Genomic DNA, 25060 nt, shown 5'->3' on the forward strand with positions numbered 1-25060 from the left:
AAGAGTCATTTATGGTTTGTCTCCCTCCCAATCCCATCTTGTTTCATTTATTCTTCTCCTATCCCCCTCCCCCCCCCCATGTTGCATCTCCATGTCCTCATATCAGGGAGATCATATGATAGTTCTCTTTCTCCGATTGACTTATTTCACTAAGCATGATATGCTCTAGTTCCATCCACGTCATCGCAAATGGCATGATTTCATTTCTTTTGATAGCTGCATAGTATTCCATTGTGTATATATACCACATCTTCGTTATCCAGTCATCTGTTGAAGGACATCTAGGTTCTTTCCATAGTTTGGCTATTGTAGACATTGCTGCTATAAACATTTGGGTACACGTGCCCCTTCGGATCACTATGTTCGTATCTTTAGGGTAAATACCCAGTAGTGCAATTGCTGGGTCATAGGGTAGTTCTATTTTCAACATTTTGAGGAACCTCCATGCTGTTTTCCAGAGTGGTTGCACCAGCTTGCATTCCCACCAACAGTGGAGGAGGGTTCACCTTTCTCCGCATCCTCTCCAGCATCTGTCATTTCCTGACTTGTTAATTTTAGCCATTCTGACTGGTGTGAGGTGATATCTCATTGTGGTTTTGATTTGTATTTCCCTGATGCCGAGTGACGTGGAGCACTTTTTCATGGGTCTGTTGGCCATCTGGATGTCTTCTTTGCAGAAATGTCTGTTCATGTCCTCTGGCCATTTCTTGATTGGATTGTTTGTTCTTTGGGTGTTGAGTTTGCTAAGTTCCTTATAGATTTTGGATACTAGCCCTTTATCTGATATTTCGTTTGCAAATATCTTCTCCCATTCTGTCAGTTGTCTTTTGGTTTTGTTCACTGTTTCCTTTGCTGGGCAAAAGCTTTTGATCTTGATGAAATCCCAATAGTTCATTTTTGCCCTTGCTTCCTTTGCCTTTGCCGTTGTTCCTAGGAAGATGTTGCTACGGCTAAGGTCGAAGAGGTTGCTGCCTGCATTCTCCTCAAGGATTTTGATGGATTCCTTTCTCACATTGAGGTCCTTCATCCATTTGGAGTCTATTTTCGTGTGTGGTGTAAGGAAGTGGTCCAATTTCATTTTTCTGCATGTGGCTGTCCAAGTTTCCCAGCACCATTTATTGAAGAGGCTGTCTTTTTCCATTGGACATTCTTTCCTGCTTTGTTGAAGATTAGTTGACCATAGAGTTGAGGGTCGATTTCTGGGCTCTCTATTCTGTTCCACTGATCTATGTGTCTGTTTTTGTGCCAGTACCATGCTGTCTTGATGATGACAGCTTTGTAATAGAGCTTGAAGTCCGGAATTGTGATGCCGCCAACTTTGGCTTTCTTTTTCAATATTCCTTCGGCTATTCGAGGTGTTTTCTGGTTCCATATAAACTTTAGGATTATTTGTTCCATTTCTTTGAAAAAAAAATGGATGGGATTTTGATAGGGATTGCATTAAATGTGTAGATTGCTTTAGGTAGCATAGACATTTTCACAATATTTATTCTTCCAATCCAGGAGCATGGAATATTTTTCCATTTTTTTGTGTCTTCCTCAATTTCTTTCATGAGTACTTTATAACTGTCTGTGTATAGATTCTTAGTCTCTTTGGGTAGGTTTATTCCTAGGTATCTTATAGTTTTGGGTACAATTGTAAATGGGATTGACTCCTTAATTTCTCTTTCTTCAGTCTTGTTGTTGGTGTACAGAAATGCAACTGATTTCTGGGCATTGATTTTATATCCTGACACTTTACTGAATTCCTGTACATGTTCTAGCAGTTTTGGAGTGGAGTCTCTTGGGTTTTCCACATATAGTATCATATCATCTGCGAAGAGTGATAGTTTGACTTCTTCTTTACCAATTTGGATGCCTTTAATTTCTTTTTGTTGTCTGATTGCTGAGGCTAGGACTTCTAGTACTATGTTGAATAGCAGGGGTGATAATGGACATCCCTGCGTGTTCCTGACCTTAGCGGAAAAGCTTTCAGTTTTTCTCCATTGAGAATGATATTTGCGGTGGGTTTTTCATAGATATCTTTGACAATATTGAGGTATGTGCCCTCTATCCCTACACTTTGAAGAGTTTTGATCAGGAAGGGATGTTGTATTTTGTCAAATGCTTTTTCAGCATCAATTGAGAGTATCATATGGTTCTTGTTCTTTCTTTTATTAATGTGTTCTATCACATTGATTGATTTGCGGATGTTGAACCAACCCTGCAGCCCTGGAATAAATCCCACTTGATCGTGGTGAATAATCCTTTTAATGTACTGTTGAATCCTATTGGCTAGTATTTTGGCGAGCATTTTTGCGTCTGTGTTCATCAAGGATATTGGTCTGTAGTTCTCTTTTTTGGTGGGATCCTTGTCTGGTTTTGGGATCAAGGTGATGCTGGCCTCATAAAATGAGTTTGGAAGTTTTCCTTCCATTTCTGTTTTTTGGAACAGTTTCAGGAGAATAGGAATTAGTTCTTCTTTAAATGTTTGGTAGAATTCCCCTGGGAAGCCGTCTGGCCCTGGGCTTTTGTTTGTTTGGAGATTTTGGATGACTCTTTCAATCTCCTTACTGGTTATGGACCTGTTCAGCTGTTCTTGGGCCTGTTGGCGTAGTGTTGCTCATAGTATGTTCTTATAATTGTCTGTATTTCTTTGGTGTTAGTTGTGATCTCTCCTCTTTCATTCATGATTTTTTTTTATTTGGGTCCTTTCTCTTTTCTTTTTGATGAGTCTGGCCAGGGGTTTATCAATCTTATTGATTCTTTCAAAGAACCAGCTCCTAGTTTCATTGTTTTTTTCTATTTTTTTTTTATTTCTATTTCATTGATTTCTGCTCTGATCTTTATGATTTCTCTTCTCCTGCTGGGTTTAGGGTGTCTTTCTTGTTCTTTCTCCAGCTCCTTTACGCGTAGGGTTAGGTTGTGTACTTGAGACCTTTCTTGTTTCTTCAGAAAGGCTTGTACCGCTATATATTTTCCTCTCAGGACTGCCTTTGCTGTGTCCCACAGATTTTGAACCGTTGTGTTTTCATTATCATTTGTTTCCATGAATTTTTTCAATTCTTCTTTAATTTCCTGGTTGACCCTTTCATTCTTTAGAACGATGCTGTTTAGTCTCCATGTATTTGGGTTCTTTCCAGCTTTCCTCTTTTGATTGAGTTCTAGCTTCAGAGCATTGTGGTCTGAAAATATGCAGGGAATGATCCTAATCTTTTGATACCGGTTGAGACCTGATTTGTGACCCAGGATGTGATCTATTCTGGAGAATGTTCCATGTGCACTAGAGAAGAATGTCTATTCTGTTGCTTTGGGATGATATGTTCTGAATATATCTGAGATGTCCATCTGGTTCAGTGTGTCATTTCAGGCCTTTATTTCCTTGTTGATCTTTGGCTTGGATGATCTGTCCATTTCAGTGAGGGGAGTGTTCAAGTCCCCTACTATTATTATATTATTATTGATGTTTTTCTTTTATTTTGTTATTAATTTGTTGATATAGTTGGCTGCTCCCACGTTAAGGGCATAGATATTTAAAATTGTTAGATCTTCTTGTTGGACAGACCCTTTGAGTAGGATATAGTGTCCTTCCTCATCTCTTATTATAGTCCTTGGCTTAAAATCTAATTGATCTGATATAAGGATTGCCACCCCAGCTTTCTTCTGATGCCCATTAGCATAGTAAATTGTTTTCCACCCCCTCACTTTAAATCTGGAGGTGTCTTCGCTTCTAAAATGAGTTTCTTGTAGGCAACATACTGATGGGTTTTGTTTTTTTATCCATTCTGATACCCTGTGTCTTTTGATTGGGGCATTGAGCCCATTAACATTCAGGGTAACTATTGAGAGATATGAATTTAGTGCCATTATTAGCCTGTAAGGTGACTGTTACTGTATATTGTCTCTGTACCTTTCTGATGTACTACTTTTAGGCTCTCTCTTTGCTTAGAGGACCCCTTTCAATATTTCCTGTAGAGCTGGTTTGGTGTTTGCAAATTCTTTCAGTTTTTGTTTGTCCTGGAAGCTTTTGATCTCTCCTTCTATTTTCAATGATAGCCTAGCTGGATAGAGTATTCTTGGCTGCATGTTTTTCTCGTTGAGTGCTCTGAATATATCATGCCAGCTCTTTCTGGCCTGCCAGGTCTCTGTGGATAAGTCTGCCGCCAATCTAATATTTTTACCATTGTATGTTACAGACTTATTTTCTCGGGCTGCTTTCAGGATTTTCTCTTTGTCACTAAGACTTGTAAATTTTACTATTAGGTGACGGGGTGTGGACCTCTTCTTGTTGACTTTGAGGGGTATTCTCTGCATCTCCTGGATTTTGATGCTTGTTCCCTTTGCCATATTAGGGAAATTCTCTCCAATGATTCTCTCCAATAGACCTTCTGCTCCCCTCTGTGTTTCTTCTTCTTCTGGAATCCCAATTATTCTAATGTTGTTTCGTCTTATGGTGTCACTTATCTCTCGAATTCTCCCCTCATGGTGCAGTAGCCGTTTGTCCCTCTTTTGCTCGGCTTCCTTATTCTCTGTCATTTGGTCTTCTATATCACTAATTCTTTCTTCTGCCTCATTGATCCTAGCAGTAAGAGCCTCCATTTTTGATTGCACCTCATTAATAGCTTTTTTTATTTCAACTTGGTTAGATTTTAGTTCTTTAATTTCTCCAGAAAGGGCTTTAATATCTCCAGAGAGGGTTTCTCTAATATATTCCATGCCTTTTTCAAGCCCAGCTAGAATGTTCAGAATCGTCATTCTGAACTCTTGATCTGACATATTACCAATGTCTGTTTTGATTAGATCCCTAGCCTTCAGTACTGTCTCTTGTTCTTTTGTTTGTGGTGATTTTTCCGCCTTGTCATTTTGTCCAGATAAGAGGATATGAAGGAGCAAATAAACTACTAAAAGGGTGGCAAAGACCCCAGAAAAATGCGCTGTAACCAAATCAGAAGAGACCCCTAATTGTGGGGGGGAGAAAGGGGATAAAAACAGGTTCAGGGAAAAAAAAAAGAAAAAAAAAGGCAAAAAAAAAGAAAAAATTTAAAAAATAAAACAAATAAAAAAATATAAAAAAGAAAGAAAAAAATATATATTTAGATGAACTAGTCAAAAAACGTTAAAAAAGAAAAAGGTAAAAGTTTTAAAAAATTTAGCAGAAGGAGAAAAAAGAAAAAAGAAAAAAAATTGAAAAAAGAGAAAAAAAATTGAAGTAGCCGCAAGACTAAAGAATCATGGGGAGAAAGCCATGAGTTCCGTGCTTTGCTTTCTCCTCCTCTGGAATTGCTCTGCTTTCTTGGGAATTGAACCTGCTTTCTCCTTGATAGATGAACTTCGTCCTGGCTGGATATTTTGTTGATCTTCTGGGGGAGGGGCCTGTTGTAGTGACTCTCAAGTGTCTTTGCCCGAGGCGGAATTGCACCGCCCTTACCGGCGGCCGGACTAAGTAATCGGCTCGGGTTCGCTTTTGGGAGCTTCTGTTCCCTGAACGCTTTCCGTAGAGTTCCGGAGGACGGGAATGAAAATGGCGGCCTCCCAGTCTCCCGCCTGGAGGAGCCGAGAGCCTGGGGCCCCACTCCTCAGTGCGCCCCCAGAGGACAGCACCCAATCACTCCCGTATCCCCAGCCTCTAGCCGCGCTCCGAGCTCATCCAGCCCGTGAACAGTTCAAGGTAACCCCGAACTGAGAGTTCAGTCCTCGGCTCTGTCTCTGCAGCCAGCTTCTCCATTCTAATACCTGTGAGCTCTCCGACACTCTGACACCCCCGATCCTTCTGTGACCCTGCGGGGCCTGGGGCCAGGCTGACCCCACGTGGGCTTCACCCTGGTTTAGCCTCTGGAGCAATGTCCCTCAGTGGAACAGACTTTTAAAAGTCCTGATTTTGTGCGCTGTTCCTCCGCCGCTTGCCAGGAGCCGGCCCCTCCCCCCGCGGTCTATCTTCCCATCGTTTTAGATTCACTTCTCCGCCAGTCCTACCTTTCAGAAAGTGGTTGATTTTCTGTTTCTAGAGTTGCTGTTCTTCTTCTCTTTGTTCTCCCGTTGGATTTGTAGGTGTTTGCATAGTTTAGATAAGCTATCGAGCTGATCTCCTGCTACCTGATGTAGTCTCAGGCTGCTACTTCTCCGCCATCTTGACTCCTCTGATTCTCTAAGCTTTTTGTTTTTTATGGTACTTTCTCTGAATTTGCTTCCATGAATCCTATTCCTCACTTGCTCCCTAACTTCAGTGGGATTCTTTTACGTGTGTGTGTGTGTGTGTGTGTGTGTGTGTGTGTGTGTGTGTTTCACAAAACGCAAAAAATGATATTTTAGGAGATATGAAGCTGCTCTATTCCAAATCACCATTCACCTTCAAACACTGTGGAAACTCAAGATACATCCTGTTCAGCCACATTTCCTACATTGAATGTCCCATTTGATCCACTTTTAGAAAGGCAGATTCTGACTAGCCTGCCTGGAACAAACACCATATTTTGTGTGACTTGATGGAGTCTAATTGCCTGTCCCTTTTTCTTGCATTTTCACATGTTTTACTGCCATGAGTATGGTCGTTGTCTTTCTGTGACTAACAGATAGGACACAGCCCAATCCTCTCTCGCTTTCCACCATATGTCACAAGACGCAAGAATGCCTACCTGCTTATGGCTCCATAAGTGTCTTCAGTGCATCTGGAGGACAGGGAGACTCTAGAATTGTCTGCGAGCTCTAGGCTTATCTTCTGACATCAGCACAACCAGAAATTGACCACATCAGTGAAAACATGGTATAAATTGACCTGAAGCCTAGAAATCACACTCCACAGCGAAAGACAGAAGAAGTCACAGAGACCATGGGAGAATTGCGGAGACAGGGATTATGGGAGGACTGGACGATTGGTGCTTCAGAGGGCAGGGAGCCCTGGCGAAAGACAAAGGCCCACTGGAGAGGAGCACCTTAGAACCACAATTTGAATGTTGATCCATAGCAGTAGGCAGAGAAACGGAGAGTGTCTGAAGGACACGAGTTCTTGCAACCTAAGGGTCTTGAGGCCGGGGGATTCCAGATCAGCATGCTTTGCAAACTTAGACTCCAGAGAATACTGTGTATCTCCTGTTGAGGACACCAGCGGGCAACCAGGTGCAGACAGCCTGGAAACCATGATCAGAGACAATACCTGTTGACACCGTGGTAAGATTATGAATTCTTTGTGTGCATTCTTTAAGTGCAGTGTTGGTGGAGATGCCTCGATGGGCACAAAAGATACTTGGGCTCTACAACCGCCAGCATCAAGACTGAGAAATGGCCACAGGCAGGACGGTGAGCTATAGCTCCCCAACCTGCAATTATGGAATCCCAATCCTGGAACACTGTTGGGACTGCCTTCTTTAGGCCACCTTGCTAGTCCCAGGAGAACAGAAAATCCTGCAGGGGACCTGGAAAAGCCTTGCCCACATCCCCTCACCTGGCCAGAGTTCAGCAGGCCTTATGTTTTGTGGAGTGGGTTTAAGTTCACGTTTCACAGGCACACCAGACCCATGAATCTTAAACTCAACATATTTGGCCCAGATACCACACACTCTGAATGGAAGGCAAGGAGAGCGTCTGCATAGGACGAGCTGACAAGAGAGTGGACAGCCACAACACAACACCAGAGGACATCCACACACATCTGACATTTTCTCAAGTGCCAGCCCTTGGGCAATCCATGAGCTCTACTTTCTAAAGGAATTATATTCAGGGTAGTTAACAGAATTCGTGTTTCAAATACAGAGAAGACAGAGACCTTTTATAGATTCAGGTTGTATTCCTGAAACTGGTCCGAAAGCCTGTTGCAATGGCTTCACGTGGAGAATGGTTCTCTTTCAACATGCTCCATGCTTGCTCCTGTGAGCTCCAAACAGATGAGTGCAATCTGGGCCTAAACTTCTAGGGTGTAGGGTCTGCCTTTAATATTTGGTCAGGGGGGAATTTGGGAGACATTTATGGCACGATTTCTGGAGATGCAAGAAGATCTCGTGTCCTCACAGTTGAAGACTCCAGAAATGTCTGTGGTATGGTTGTGGGTGTTAACTCTGAGCTTTCCTCTTAGCGTTGGGGGCGCTTTTCCTGGACAGAAGCATCCTGATAAGGTGTGAGGACCATGAACATGTGTATGGCGTGGAGTTCCCCAGGTGAGGCCGCTTGTACCCCTGACTCTTTCTTGACCTTACGTCGGTAAGATGGAATTGTGCATTCTTGCCCTTTGTCTTTGGCCAGGGCTCACTTCCCTCTGAAGGACCAACCGTCCAATTCTCCCATAAGCCCTGTCTACACCCTTCTCCCATGGTCTCTGTGACTTCTTCTCTTTTTCGTTATGGATTGTGTTTTCTAGGCTTCAGGTGCATTTATGCCATGTTGTCATTGATGTGGTCATCTTCTGGTTGTGCTGATGGCTGAAGACAAGCTGGAGTTCCCAGACACTTCTCCCATCTCCCTGTCCTCCAAATGCACTGCGAACTCCTATGGAGCCGTAGGTAAGAAGGCATTTAGCTCCTTGTGACATGTGGCAGAATGGGAGAGAGCATTGGGCTGTGTCATATCTGTCAGTCACAGAAAGACAACTCCCATACGATTTCACTCACTCATGGAAGAAAAGACACATGTGAGAAAACAAGAAAATTGGACAGGCAATTAGACTCTAATCAGGCACACAAAATTTGTTGTTAGCTCCAGGCAGGCTAGGCAGAATATTCCTTTCTAACAGTGGATCAAATGGGACATTCAATGCAGGAAATGTGGCCGAACGGGATGTAATGTTAGTTTCCACTGTGTTTGAAGTTGAATTGTGATCTGGAATAGAGCAGCTTCATATCTCTTAAAATATCATTTTAACATTTTGTGACCACACACACACACACACACACACACACACACACACACACAGTCAAATGAGTCCCACAGAAGTTAGGGAGCAAGTGAGGAATAGCACTCATAGAAGCAAAATTCAGAGAAAACAGCATAAAAAACAAAAGCTTATTGAATCAAAGAAACAAACCGTCTAAACTGGATAAGTTATCTCCTTACCTATCAAGAATTAATTAATTAATTAATTAAGCAACCTTACCTAAAAGACCCCTACAGAAAAGAATGCCAGCAAATCCAATACCGGAGAGAAAAGAATAAATTCCTAGACACATACACACTACCATGACAAGATCATGAGTCATATATATCTGACATCTCAGGTAATGACGAAAACTTTTGAAGCAGTCCTAAAACATCTCCCAACACACAGAAATCCACGTTCAAATCAATTCTCTGCTCCACAATTTGAGCCATTTAATGGTAATGTCGGCTTTTCTCATCTATTCCCAAAAAGTATGAAGAGGAAAGACTCTAATATACCATTCACAAAGACTCAATTCTGATAAGGACCTTATAGGAAACCATTGCATATCATGTTAATCAGTAAGATAATAAAACTAGAATTCATTACTCTTCTCTTTCTTTCTTCATCTCCAAGTGAAACGGCCTATTTTGCTTTCTATTCACTATTTTTTCTTATATTCAGCAAGCCAGGCTTTCATACATTATACGTTTTTTGACATAGTGTTCCCTGATTCTTTAATTGCATATACCACCAAGTGCTCATCCTCATATAATGCCAAACCACATCCATACCCATTAACCACTTCCCTTTTTATGGCATGTCTTCCCCTCCTGTAACCCTCAGCTTGGTCCCAAAAATCCCGAGTCTCTCCTGGTGCATTTCCCTGTCTGTCTAGTACTCCTTCCGTTTCCCCTTACTACAACTGATGTCCACGGTATTCCTCGTGGGCCACATATGAGTGAAGCCATAAGATATTTCAATTGGTCTGCTTGAATTTTCATTTGGAAATCATCTTCTTTATCATTTTCTTCATAATCGTCTTTATCCACTAGCCCATAAAAGGGTATCTCAGCTCCTTCCACAGTGATGCTAGTGTGGGCATGTCAGGCCATCGATGTTGGCCGTTCATTTTCATCTGAATAAAGAGCGTTGTTCAACATGGATCTCCCCATGACTCTGGTACATTGCAATAACTAATGATGACAAGGAGTCCTGAATGGTGCTCTTTCTTAAGGGGTAGAGATCATGCAGCATTTCACTCTCCATGAAGCCTTTGCAACTGTTTCTAAGGTAATGTCAGGTAGACAGAGCCTTCATCCATTAGGACTCGTGTTTCAGGACACTAGCAGATAAGGACACGGACAGCACAATGTATCCCTGCCCTGGCAATGTTCCTGGAATTGTGACATTCCTTCCCTTCTTCCTTCCCTCGCCTTCCAAGCTGACCAAGCACCAAAGGCCGACCTTACACCTGAGAAACCATAGGGAACAGAAGCGATGAATGGACCCTCTCACGCAAGGATATCAAACCTCCCAGACACGTAATGGTAGCCAAGAGGCCTCGCTGCTGATTGAGATCTCTAGAAATTGCAGTGGAAATAGGAACACCTTGCTCTCTCTGGACAAATGTTGGTCTAAAGAATGGTAGACAGAACATCATTTTCTTATCTCTTTGTATAGAAAGTGTAAGTGGGAAAGAAACATAAATGACCACCTGAGTTCATGTTCAGGCTAACAGGGCTCTTTCTTGTTCCTTTCCAGGTCTTTCTACTTAAAGCCGTAGGACTCCTATGTCATGAGAATGGGATTGCTGCTTCAGTGAAGTCAGCTTCTGTGACGTCACAAAGCTCTGAGGTCCAAGCAACCACTCCTCACCAAACCATGCCTCATCACTTCACCTGGCTGGAGTACGTCAAGGTCAGCCAGGAGTATCAAAATCACTCCAAACCCGTGGAGCCTTCTGTGTATTTCCCCAAGACAGTTTGTGAATTGATTTGGGGTCCCTTTCTCCATGGCCGAATTTGTAGTCTCTGTCCTGACTGCCACCACCACCCCTATGGACTCCTGAGTAGGGCAAGCATCCATAATTCCATCTTACCAACATAAGGCCAAGAGAGAGTCAGGAGTAGAAGCAGCCTCACACTGGGCACTCCGCTCCATACACATATTCATGATCCTCCCACACTAGCATGGATGCTTCTGACCAGGAAAGGCCCCCCTGCCCTCTGAGGAATGCTCAGAGTTAACACCCGCAACCATACCAAAGACATGTCTGGAGTCTTCAACAGTGAGGACAGGAGTTCCTCTTGCATCTCCAGTAAACCTCCCATAAATGCCTCCCAATTTTGCCAACTGACCAAACATTAAAAGCAGACCCTACACTCTAGAATCTTAGGCCCAGGAAGGACTCATCTGTTTGGAGCTCACAGGAGCAAGAACGAAGCATGTTGGAAGAGAAACATTCCCCATGTGAAGCCATCGGGAAAGTCTTTAGGGCCAGTTTCAGGAACGCAATGTGATCTACAAAATGTCTCTGTCTATTCTGTATTCAAAATGCGCATTCTGTTATCTACCCTGAACATAATTTCTTTAGGAATAAGAGCTCATGGAGTGCCCAAGGGCTGGCACTTGAGAGAGTCTCAGGTGTGTGTGCCATGCCCTCTGGTGTTGTGTTGTGGCTGTCCACTCTCCTGTGGGCTCATCCTCTGCAGAGACTCTCCTTGCCTTCCATTCAGAGTGTGTGGTGTCTGGGCCAAATATGCTGAGTTTAAGCTTCGTGTGTCTGGTGTGCCTGTGAAACATGACTTTCAACCCACTCCAGAAAACTGTAGGCCTGCTGAATTCTGTGGACAGGTGAGAGGATGTGGGCGGGCTTTCTTCTAGTCGCATGCAGGATTTTCTCTTCTTCTGCGACTAAGGAACCTGGCCTGAAGAAAGCAGTCCCAACTGTGTTCCAGGTTTGGGAATCCCTGATTGCCGGTTGGACAGCTAATGTCCTCACTCTCCTGCCTGTGGCCACTTCTCAGTCTTTATGCTGGCAGTTGTAGAGCCCAAGTATCTTTTTTTTTATTTTTTTGCCTTAATTTTTTTTTATTTGTTTATTTACAGCATAACAGTGTTCTTTGTTTTGGTATCACACCCAGTGCTCCATGCAGTACGTACCCTCCCTATTACCCACCAACTTTTCTCAACCTCCCACATCCCTGCCCCTTCAAAACCATCTGTTTGTTTTTCAGAGCCCATAGTCTCTCATGGTTCATCTCCCCTTCCAGTTTCCCTCAACTCCCTCTCCTCTCCATCTCCCCATGTCCTCCATATTATTTGTTATCCTCCACAAATAAGTGAGACCATATGATACTTGACTCTCTCTGCTTGACTTATTTCGCTCAGCATAATCTATTCCAGTCCCGTCCATGTTGCTACAAAAGTTAGGTATTCATACTTTCTGAATGAGGCATAATATTCCATTGTGGATATGTACCACGTCTTCCTTATCCATTCATCCTTTGAAGGGCATGTTGGTTCTTTCCACAGTTGGCGACCATAGCCATTGCTGCAATAAACATTGGGGTTCAGATGGCCCTTCTTTTCACTACATATGTATCTTTGGGGTAAACACCCAGCAGTGCAATTGCAGGGTCATAGGGAAGCTCTATTCTTAATTTCGTCAGGAATCTCCACACTGTTTTCCAAATTGGCTGCACTAACTTGCGTTCCCACCAACAGTGTACGAGGGTTCCCCTTTCTCCACTACCTCTCCAACACACGTTGTTTCCTGTCTTGCTAAATTTGGCCATTCAAACTGGTGTCAGGTGGTATCTCAATGTGGTTTTAATTTGAATCTCCCTGATGGCTGGTGATGATGAACATTTTTTCATGTGTCTGATAACCATTTGTATGTCTTCGTTGGAGAAGTGTCTGTTCATATCTTCTGCCCATTTTTTGATATGATTATATGTTTTGTGTGTGTTGAGTTTGAGGAGTTCTTTATAGATCCTGGATATCAACCTTTTGTCTGTACTGTCATTTGCAAATATCTTCTCCCATTCCGTGGGTTGCCTTTTTGTTTTGTTCACTGTTTCCTTTGCTGTGCAGAAGCTTTTGATCTTGATGAAGTCCCAAAAGTTCATTTTCGCTTTTGTTTCCTTGGCCTTTGGAGACATATCTTGAAAGAAGTTGCTGTGGCTGATACCAAAGAGGTTACTGCCTATGTTCTCCTCTAGGATTCTGATGGATTCCTGTCTCACATTGAAGTCTTTTATCCATTTTGAGTTTATCTTTGTGTACGGTGTAAGAGAATGGTCGAGCTTCATTCTTGTACATATCGCTGTCCAGTTTTCCCAGCACCATTTATTGAAGAGACTGTCTTTTTTACATTGTATATTTATTCCTGTTTTGTCGAAGATTATTTGACCATAGAGTTGAGAGCCCAAGTATCATTGGCGCCCATAGAGGCATCTCCACCACACTGCCCATCACGAATGCACACAAAGAAATAATAATCTTACCACGGTGTCAACAGGTATTGTCTCTGATCATGGTTTCCATGCTGTCTGCCCCAGTTTGATTGCTGGTGTCCTCTCCAGGAGGTACACAGTGATCTATGGAGTCTATGTCTGCAAAGCATGCTGATCTGGAATCCCAGGGCATAAAGAACCTTGGGTTTCAAGAACACGTGTCCTTCACACTCTCTCCTTTTCTCCGCCAACAGCTATGGGTCAACATTCAAATTGTGGGTTCTAAGTGTGCTCCTCTCCCCTAGGCCTTTGTCTTTGGCCAGGGCTCCCTACTCTCAGAAGCAGCAACCCTATAATTCACCAATAAGCCCTGTCTAAACCCTTCTCCAATGGTCTCTGTGACTTCTCTCTTTCACTGTGGAGTGTGATTTCTAGGCTTCAGGTCCATTTATGCCATGTTTCTATTCATGTGGACATCTTCTGGTTGTGCTGATGGATGAAGACAATCCTGGAACTATCAGACACTTCTACCATCTCCCTGTCCTCCAAATGCACTGCGGACACTTACGGAGCCATATGCAAGAAGGCATTCTTGCTCCTTGTGACATGTGGCAGAAAGGGAGAGAGCTTTGGGCTGTGTCTTATCTGTCAGTCACAGAAAGACAACTACCATACGATTTCACTCAATCATGGAAGTAAAGAAACATGTGAAAAATCAAGAAAAAGCACAGGCAATTAGACTCTAACCAGGCAAACAAAATTTGGTGTTTGCCCCAGGGAGGCTAGTCAGAATCTGCGTTTCTAAAAGTGGATCAAAAAGCTTTTGCACAGCAAAGGAAACAGTGAACAAAACCAAAAGACAACTGACAGAATGGGAGTAGATATTTGCAAATGACATATCAGAAAAAGGGCTAGTATCCAAAATCTATAAGGAACTTAGCAAACTCAACACCCAAAGAACAAACAATCCAATCAAGAAATGGGCAGAGGACATGAACAGACATTTCTGCAAAGAAGACATCCAGATGGCCAACAGACATATGAAAAAGTGCTCCACGTCACTCGGCATCAGGGAAATACAAATCAAAACCACAATGAGATATCACCTCACACCAGTCAGAATGGCTAAAATGAACAAGTCAGGAAATGACAGATGCTGGAGAGGATGTGGAGAAAGGTGAACCCTCCTCCACTGTTGGTGGGAATGCAAGCTGGTGCAACCACTCTGGAAAACAGCATGGAGGTTCCTCAAAATGTTGAAAATAGAACTACCCAATGACCCAGTAATTGCACTACTGGGTATTTACCCTAAAGATACAAACGTAGTGGTCCGAAGGGGCACGTGTACCCGAATGTTTATAGCAGCAATGTCTACAATAGCTGAACTATGGAAAGAACCTAGATGTCCATCAACAGATGAATGGATAAAGAAGATGTGGTATATATACACAATGGAATACTATGCAGCCATCAAAAGAAATGAAATCTTGCCATTTGCGATGACGTGGATGGAACTAGAGGGTATCATGCTTAGTGAAATAAGTCTATCGGAGAAAGACAATTATCAAATGATCTCCCTGATATGAGGACGTGCAGATACAACATGGGGGGTTAGGGAGATAGGAGAAGAATAAATGAAACAAGATGGGATTGGGAGGGATACAAACCATAAATGACTCTTAACCTCACAAATCAAACTAAGGGTTGCTGGAGGGATGTGGGTTTGGGAGTTGGGGAGGGAGTTATGGATATTTGGTAGGTGAGTGCTGTGAAGTGTGTAAACATGGGGATTCACAGACCTGTAACCCCGGGGATAAAAATACATTACATGTTTATAAAAAAAATTGGAAGGGGATGCTAACCATAAGAGTCTATGGACTCTGAAAAACAACCTGAGGGTTTTGAAGGGTCAGAGGTGGGAGGTTGGGGAACAGGTGGTGGGTAATAGGGAGGGCACGTTTTGCATGGAGCACTGGGTGTTGTGCAAAAACAATGAATACTGTTACACTGAAAAAGTAAATAAATTAAAAGTGGATCAAATGGGACATTCAATACAGGAAATGTGGCCGAACGGGATGTAACGTGAGTTTCGACCGTATTTGAAGGTGAATTGTGATCTGGAATGGAGCAGCTTCATATCTCTTAAAATATCATTTTTAGCATTTTGTGAAACACACACACAAATGCACACACACTTAAAAGAGTCCCACAGAATTTAGAGAGCAAGTGAGGAATAGCACTCATGAAAGCAAAATTCAGAGAAAATACCATAAAAAACAGAAGCTTAGAGAATCAAAGTAACAAACAGTCCGAACTGGATAAGTTAACTCCTTACCTATCAAGAATGAATGAATGAATGAATGAATGAATGAATGAATGAATGAATTCAGCAACCTTACCTAAAAATGTCCTCCACAAAAGTATGCCAGCAAATCCAATACCAGAGAGAAAAGGATAAATTCCAAGACACATACTCACTACCATGACAAGGTCATGAGTCATACATATCTGACGTCTCAGGTAATGATTTTGAAGCAGCTTTTGCGGCTTTAGAAGCAGTCCTCCAACATCTAACACACAGAAAGCAAGGTTCAAGTTAATTCCTTGGTCCACAATTCGAGACATTTAATGGTAATGTCGGCTTTTCTCCTCTATTCCTAAAAAGTAGGAAGAGGAAAGACTCTAATTTACAATGTCCAAAGACCCAATTCAGATAAGGACCTTATAGGAAAGCAATGGCATACAATTTTAATCAGTAAGATAATAAAACTAGAATTCATTTCTCTTCTCTTTCTTTCTTCACCTCCATGTGAAACGGCCTCTTTGTTTTCTATTCATTATTTTTCCTTATATTCGGCAAACTAGCTTTTCATCCATCATACGTTTTTTGACATAGTGTTCCCTGATTCTTTAATTGCATACCATTAATTGCGCATCCTCATATAATTCCACACCACCTCCATACCCATTAACCAGTTCCCTCTTTATGGCAGGTCTTCTCCTCTTGTATCCCTCAGCTTGGTCCTCAAAGTCCTGAGTCTCTCCTGGTGCTTCTCCCTGTCTGACTTCTTCTCCTTTCATTTTCCCTAACTACTATTCATGTCCAAGGTATTCCTCATGGGCCACATAAGAGTGAAACCATAGTATATTTCCCTTGGTCTGCTTGCATTTTCGTTTGGAAATCACCTTCTTTATCATCATATTCTTAATCATCTTTATCCACTAGCCCTTAAAAGGGTATCTCCGCTCCGTCCACAATGATGCTAAAGGGGGCATGGTATGCCATGGACGTTGGCCATTCATTTTCATCTGAATAAAGAGAGTTGCTCAACATTGCTCTACCCATGACTATGGCATGCAGCATTAACTAATGATGACCAGGAGTGCTGGTCAGGGCTCTTTCTTTCGGGGTGGCGATCATGCAGATTTTCACTCTGCATGAAGCCTTTGCAACGGTGTTTAAGGTAATATCAGGTAGACAGAGCCTTCATCCCTTGGGACTGGTGTTTCTGGAATTGTGAATTTCCTTCCCTTCTTCCTTCCCTCGCCTTCCAAGCTGACCAGGCACCAAAGGCAGACCTTACACATGAGAAACCATAGGGAACAGAAGCTAAGAATGGACCCTCTCACCCAAGGATATCCAACCTCCCAGAGACCTAATGGTAGCCAAGAGGCCTCGCTGTTGATTGAGATCTCGTAAAATTGCAGTTGAAACTTGTACACCTTGCTCTCTCTGGAGAAATGTTGATCTAAAGAATGGTATAGAGAACATCGTTTTCTTTTCTCTTTTTATTGAAAGTGGTAGTTGGAAAGAAACAAAAAGACCACCTGCGTTCATGATCAGGCTAACAGGGCTCTTTCTTGTTCCTTCCCAGGTCTTTCTACTTAAAGCCTTAGGACTCATATGTCATGAGAATGGGATTGCTGCTTCTGTGAAGTCAGCTTCTGTGATGTCACAAAGCTCTGAGGTCCTAGCAACCACTTCTCACCAAACTACGCCTCATCACTTCACCTGGCTGCAGGAGTTCTGGGTCAGCCAGGAGTATCAAAATCACTCCAAACCGCTGGAGCCGCCTGGGTATTTCCCCAAGACAGTTTGTGAAACGATTTGGGGTCAACTTCTCCATGGCCGAATTTGTAGTCTTTGGCTGGGACTGTCACAACCACCCCTCTGGACTCCTGAGAATGGCAAGAATCCAGAATTCCATCTTACCCATGTATGGTGAAGAAAGAGTAAGGAGTACAAGCAGCCTCACACGGGGAACTCCACATCATACACATGTTCATGGTCCTCACATCCTATCAGGATGCTTCTGACCAGGAAAAGCACCCCCTGCCCTCCGAGGAAAGCGCAGAGTTAACACCAGCAACCATACCAAAGACATGTCTGGAGTCTTCCACAGGGAGGACACGAGTTCTTCTTGCATCTCCTGAAATCTTGCCATAAATGCCTCCCAATTTTGCCAGCTGACCAAACATTAAAGGCAGACCCTATACCCTAAAAACTTAGGCCCAGGATGGACTCATCTGTTTGGAGCTCACAGGAGCAAGCTCAGAGCATTTTTAAGAGAACCAATCCCTATGTGAAGCCATCTAAAAAGGTTTCGGTCCAGTTTCAGTAATACAACGTGAATCTACAAAAGGTCTCTGTCTTCTCGGTATTCAAAATATGCATTCTGTTATCCACCCTGAATATAATTTGTTTAGGAAGAAGAAATCATGAAGTGCCCAAAGGGTGGCACCTGATAGAGGCTCAGGTGTGTCTGACATGCCCTCTGGGGTTGTGTTGTGGCTGTCGACTCTCCTGTGGGCTCGTCCTCTGCAGAGGCTCTTCTTGCCTTCCATTCCAAGTGTGTGGTGTCTGGGCCAAATATGGTGAATTTAAGCTTCGTGTTGTTAGGGTCCATGATCAAAGGTACGAGACAGACACAATCAAATATCAAGCAAAGTTTTATTTCATGCCATGCATCAGAAACCAAACTGCATCAGAAACCAAACTGCATCAGAAACCAAACTGCATTAGAAACCAAACTGACTGGCAAGTGCCCAAGTTTTGCTGGGGACCACCGCCTCCCAGTTGTTGTGGTCCCTCCTGGAGGCACCCTGCCTCATCCTCACCATACCAGAGACCCACTCCTGGCATTGCTTCATCTTAGGCTCCTGAGGGGCTGCTCATGATGGCAGCACTACCTGAGGTGGCGTGGCTGCTTGGGGCAGCGCTGCTGCTGATACTCTGGCTCAGGGTGGCTTCGCTCTCGGCAGCGCGCTACTGCCGCTGGTACTCTGGGTGGTGCCAGTCGCAGTGGTGCTGCGGCCGCTGCTGCTCTGGGTGGTCCAAGGGGTGATTCTGCTTGAGGTGGCGCCTCTGTCGCTGCTGATCTGGGCCTTGCACGGGGCGCCACCGCTCGTATTACAGCTCGAGGAGGCACCACTGCGGCTCCTGCTCTGGTGCAGGGGGTGATTCTGCTGGCGGTGGCGCCGCTGCTGCTGCTGCCCTTTGTGGTGCCGCCCACGGTGGCACCGCTGCCGCTGCTGTACTGGGCGGTGCACTGGGAGGTCCCGCTCGTGTTACATCTCCAGGCGGCGCCGCTGTCACTGTTGCTCTGGTGCATGGGGTGGTTCTGCTGGCGGTGGCGCGGATGCTGCTGCTGCTCTGGGTGGTGCACGGGACGGCGCCGCTCCTGTTACAGCTTGAGGCGGCGCTGCTTCCGCTGGTGCTCTAGGTGAGGATGACAAGGACGACAACCCCGACGACACAGACTCTGCTCCCCATGATGCCACTCCAATAAGGCCACTCCCCGGATGAAGCCACACACAGGATGAGGCCGTTTCTGACGATGAAGAGGCCGCTCTTGACGAGCCTGCTCAATAAGGGGCTGCATGCCAATGAGGCCGCTCCCTGGAATGACGCTGCTCTGGTGAGGCCACTCCAGACCAGTCCACTTCAGCACTGGTCACGGCTTGGAGCGGCAAGGCCGCTGGCAGTGGGGCCGCAGCTGGGGCGGCGAGGCTGCTGGAGGCAGCGAGGCTGGTCGTGGTAGGGATGCAGCTCAGGGTGGCGAGGTCCCTGGTGGCAGGGCTGCAGCTGGGGGTGGCGAGGCCACCGGTGGCGGGACCGCGGCTTTGGGCAGCGCTGCTCCCGATGACCCCGATGCTATCACTCCTATGACTACCCTAATGGCTCCCAAAGGCTATCTTAATGGCTATTCTAACTGCTATTCTAACTGTAATTCTAACTCCTCCTACTTCTCCAACGGGTATTCTAACTCTTACTACTTATCCAACCGCTATTTTAACTCCTCCTACTTCTCCAATGGCTATTCTAACTCCTCCTACTTTTCCCTCCACCCAGCCTCACAGACTAACCTTTATAGAGGTGGTTGAACCCGGGCCACACACAGGTGGCCAATGAGATTTCAACTCACCACAGTTAATATATGCGCACCCCACTAATTGAATACAACTATCTGGCCTGACCCACCCCAATATCCAGGGTTTACAGTTCCTCTGGCTAATCAGGCCCCTACATTCCCCCTTTATCTTTGGAAATCAGTCAAATTCTTGACTTTTCAGCCAGTTCTATGTTCTCCTGTTGTAAGGGGGTTATATTGAGCATGTAAGACTAATATTTTTATAACTCCAACTTTCTTTGGTACTAATGACACTAGGGTGTTTATAATACAGGGGCCAAAATGTAACAGTAGTGCACAGTCGGCTGATGAGTTAGCCATTCAACGCTTTGTATAACCTTTTCCATTTGTTCTAATTCCATTCATCTAATTTCCCACCTATACTTCACATAAACAGGTAAAATAGGAGCAACAATAAACTCACAGTTTTTTTAGTCTTAGCTTTAGTCCATGGTCAGCAGTGTCTGTCGACTGCAGCTTCCATCTCTGGGGGACGTCCTCGTCCTTGGCTCGTTTGACATGACCCGCGTGAATCCAGGCACTGATGCCTTCTACTTTTAGAAGTTGGTCAGGATAACGGTAAATGGTCCCTTCCACCGAGGCTCCCAGTTTCCCCCTTGATAGCAACCCCAGTTTGCTAAGGATGTGGTTCCACCTCCGTCTCCATCCCAGTGTGGGCAGTCAGGATCCCTGAGTGGGCTTTTTTAAAGACAGACTAATGCCTGCAGTGACTCAAGTACAGACTGATCAGTCATCTCTGCTAGGTCAACCTCTAGTAGTCAAGGACAGAGAGGGGGATCTCCCAAACATTATTTCAAATGGGGTCACCTTGTGCTGCTTGCGGTGATGCCGCTGCCACTGCTGCTCTGCATGGTGCACCGGGTGGTGCCACTTGAGGTGGCGCCACTGCTGCTGCTGCTACTCTGGGCGAGGATGACAAGGACGACAACCCCGACGACACAGACTCTGCTCCCCATGACGCCACTCCAACGAGGCCACTCCCCGGACGAGGCCGCTTCCAGTGATGAAGAGGCCGCTCTGGACGAGGCTGCTCAAGGACAGGGCCACATGCCAACGAGGTCACTCCCTGGAATGATGCCGCTCTGGCGAGGCCGCTCCAGACCAGGCCACTCCAGCACTGGTCGCGGCTCAGAGCAGCGAGGCCACTGGCAGCGGGGTTGCAGCTGGGGGTGGCGAGGCTGGTCGTGTTGGAGCTACAGTTCAGGGCAGCGAGGTCGAACGGGATGTAACGTGAGTCTCCACTGTGTTTGAAGGTGAAGAGTGATCTGGAGTAGAGCAGCTTCACATCTCTTAAAATATTTTTAGCGTTTTGTGAAACACACACACACACACACACACACACACACACCCTTAAAAGAGTCCCACAGAAATCAGGGAGCAAGTGAGGAATATCACTCATGGGAGCAAAATTCAGAGAAAATAACTTAAAAAACAAAATCTTGGAAAATCAAAGTAACAAACCATCCAAACGGGATAAGTTAACTCCTTACCTATCAAGACTTAATTAATTGATTAATGAATTAATTTATTAAAAGACCTTACCTAAAAATCCTTACAAAGAAATATGCCAGCAAATCCAATACAGGAGAGAATAGAATAAATTCGAAGACACATGCACACTACCATGACAAGATCATGAATCATACATATCTGACGTCTCAGGTAATGACTTTTGAAGCAGCTTTTGATGCTTTTGAAGCAGTCCTCAAACAGCTTCCAACACACAGAGAGCGAGGGTCAAATCAATCCCCTGGTCCAAAATTTGAGACATTTAATGATTATATCAGCTTTTCTCATCTATTCCCAAAATGTAGGCAGTGGCAAGGTTCTAATTTACAATGTTCAAGGACACAATTCACATAAGGACCTTATAGGAAACCAATTGCATACCATTTTAATCAGTAAGATAATAAAACTGGAATTCATTTCTCTTCACTGTCTTTCTTCAACTCCATGTGAAACGGCCTGTTTTGCTTTCTATTCAATATTTTTTCTGATATTCGGCAAGCCAGCCTTTCATCCATCCTACGTTTGTTGACATAGTATTCCCTGATTCTTTAATTGAATAAACCACCAAGTGCTAATCCTCATATAATGCCACACACCTCCATACCCATTAACCATTTCTCACTTTATGGCATGTCTTATCCTCCTGTAACACTCAGCTTGGTTCCCAAAGGCCTCAGTCTATCCTGGTGCATCTCCCTGTCTGACTTCTTCTCTTTCTGCTTTCCCTTACTCATGTCCATGGTATTCCTCATGGGCCACATATGAGTGAAGTCATAGGATATTTCCCTTGGTTTGCTTGCATTTTCACTTGGAAATCAACTTCTTTATCAACATCTTCATAAACACCTTTATCCACTAGCCCTTAAAAGGGTATCTCGGGTCCTTCCACAGTGATACTAGAGTAGGCATGGAGGGCATCGATGTTGGCCATTCATTTTCCTCTGAATAAAGAGAGTTGCTCAACATGGCTCTCCCCATGAATATGGCATGTAGCATTAACTAATGATGACCATAAGTGCTGACTAGGGCTTTTTCTTTAGGGGTAGCGATCATGCAGCATTTCACTTTCCATGAAACCTTTCCAATGGTGTGTAAGATAATGTCAGGTAGACAGAGCCTAAATCCCTTTGGACTGGTGTTTCAGGACACTAGCAGATAAGGACACGGACAGAACAACGCATCCCTGCAATGGCAATTTTCCTGGAATATGACTTTCCTTCCCTTCTTCCTTTCCTCAACTTCCAAGCTGAAAAAGCACCAAAGGCAAACCTTACACCCAGGAAACCATAGGGAACAGAAGCTAAGAATTGAACCTCTCACCCAAGAATATCCAAACTACCAGATACCTAATGATAGCCAAGAGGCCTCACTGTTGATGGAGATCTCTAGAAATTGTAGTGGAAATAGGGAGACCTTGATCTCTCTGGAGAAATGTTGGTCTAAGGAATGGTATACAGAACATCTTTTCTTTTCTCTTTGTATAGAAAGTGTAAATGGGAAAGAAACAGAAAAGACCACCTGAGTTCATGATCAGCCCAACAGGGCTATTTCTTGTTCCTTCCCACGTCTTTCTACTTAAAGCCATAGGACTCACATGTCTTGAGAATGGGATTGCTGCTTCAGTGAAGTCAGCTTCTGTGATGTCACGAAGTTCTGAGGTCCTAGCAACCGCTCCTCACAAAACCACGCCTCATCACTTCACCTGGCTGCAGTAGTTCTAGGTCAGCCAGGAGTATCAAAATCACTCCAAAATGCTGGATCTGCCTGGGTATTTCCATAAGACAGTTTGGGAAGCGATTTGGGGTCACCTTCTCCATGGCCGAATGTGTAGTCTTTGGTCGGGACTGTCACCAAAACCCCTCTGGACACCTGAGAAGAGCAAGAATCCACATTTCCAACTTACCCACATAAGGTCAAGAGAGAATCAAGAGTACAAGCAGCGTCACACAGGGAACTACACGCCATACACATGTTCATGGTCCTCACACCCTATCAGGGTGCTTCTGACCAGGAAATACGCCCCCCGCCATTCAGGAATGCTCCGAGTTAACACCTGCAACCATACCAAAGACATGTCTGGTGTCTTCAACAGTGAGGACACGAGTTCTTGAATCTTCAGAAATCGTGCTATAAATGCCTCCCAATTTTACCAGCTGGCCAAACATTAAAGGCAGACGCTACACCCTAGATGCTTAGGCCCAGGACGGACTCATCTGTTTGGAGATCAGAGGAGCAAGCACGGAGCATGTTGGAAGAGAACCAATCCCCATGTGAAGCCATCGGAAAAGGCTTTTGGCGCAGTTTCAGGAATACAACGTGAATTTACAAAATGTCGCTGTCTTCTCGGTATTCCAAATGTGCATTCTGTTATCACACTGAAGATAATTTCTTTAGAAAGAAGAGCTTATGAAGTGCCCAAGGGCTGGCACTTGAGAGAGTCTCATGTGTGTGTGATATGACATCTGAGGTTGTGTTGTGGCTGTCCACTTTCTTGTGGGCTCGTCCTCTTCAGAGGCTCTCCTTGCCTTCCAATCACAGTGTGTGGTGTCTGGGCAAAATATGGTGAGGATAATCTTTGTGGTCTGGTGTGCCTGTGAAATGAGACTTCCTACCCACTCCACAAAACTTAAGGCATCCTCAATTCGGTGACCAGGTGAGAGGATGTGGGCAGGGCTTTTTTCTAGTCCACTGCAGGATTTTCTGTTCTCCTGGGACTAAGCAACATGGCCTGAAGAAGGCAGTCCCAACAGTGTTGCAGGTTTGGGAATCTGTGATTGCAGTTTGGGCAGCTAATGTCCTCACCGTAATGCCTGTGGCCACTTCTCAGTCTTGTTGCTGGCCGTCATAGAGCCCAAGGTTGTATGGCGCCTTTCGAGGCATCTCCACCAACACTGCCCATCACCAATAACACAAAGAAATAATGATCTTACCACGGTGTCAACAGGTATTATCTCTGATCATGGTTTCCAATCTGTCTGCACCTGGTTGCTTCCTGGTGTCCTCTCCAGGAGATAGACAGTGTTCTCTGGAGTATATGTCTGCAAAGCATGCTGATATGGAATTCCCGTTCTTCAAGACCCTTGGGTTGCAAGAACGCGTGTCGTTCAGACACTCTCCTTTTCTCCACCAGCAGCTATGGGTCAACATTCAAATTGTGGGTTCTAAGTGTGCTCCTCTTCCCTGGGCCTTTGTCTTTAGCCATGGCTCCCTGCCCTCTAAAGCACCAACCATCCAATTCTCCCATAAGCCCTCTCTACTCCCTTCTCCATGGTCTCTGTTACTTCTTCTCTCTTTCACTGTGGAGTGTGATTTCTAGGCTTCAGGTCCATTTTTGCCATGTTTCCATTGATGTGGTCTTCCTCTGGCTGTGCTGAAGGCTGAGACAAGTCTGGAGCTCCCAGACACTTCTCCCATCTCCCTGTCCTCCAAATGCACTGTGGACTCTTATGAGCCATAGGCAAGAAGGCATTATTGTCCTTGTCACATGTGGTAGAAAGTGAGAGAGCATTGGGCTGTGTCAGATCTGTCAATCACAGAAAGACAACTAACATACGATTTCACTCACTCTTGGAAGTAAAGAAAAATGTGGAAAAGCAAGAATAAGGGAGAGGCAATTAGACTCTAACCAGGCACACAAAATTTGGTATTTGTTCCATGTGGACTAGTCAGAATCTTCGTTTCTAAAAGTGGATCAAATGGGACATTCAATGCAGGAAATTTGGCTGAACGTGCTGTAACGTGATTTTCCACTGTGTTTGAATATGAATTGTGATCTGGAATAGAGCAGGTTCATCTCTCTTAAAATATGATTTTTAGCATTTTGTGAAACACACACACAC

The sequence above is a fragment of the Meles meles genome, chromosome Y, assembly GCF_922984935.1.
Source record: "Meles meles chromosome Y, mMelMel3.1 paternal haplotype, whole genome shotgun sequence".
In the NCBI taxonomy this organism is placed as follows: domain Eukaryota; kingdom Metazoa; phylum Chordata; class Mammalia; order Carnivora; family Mustelidae; genus Meles; species Meles meles.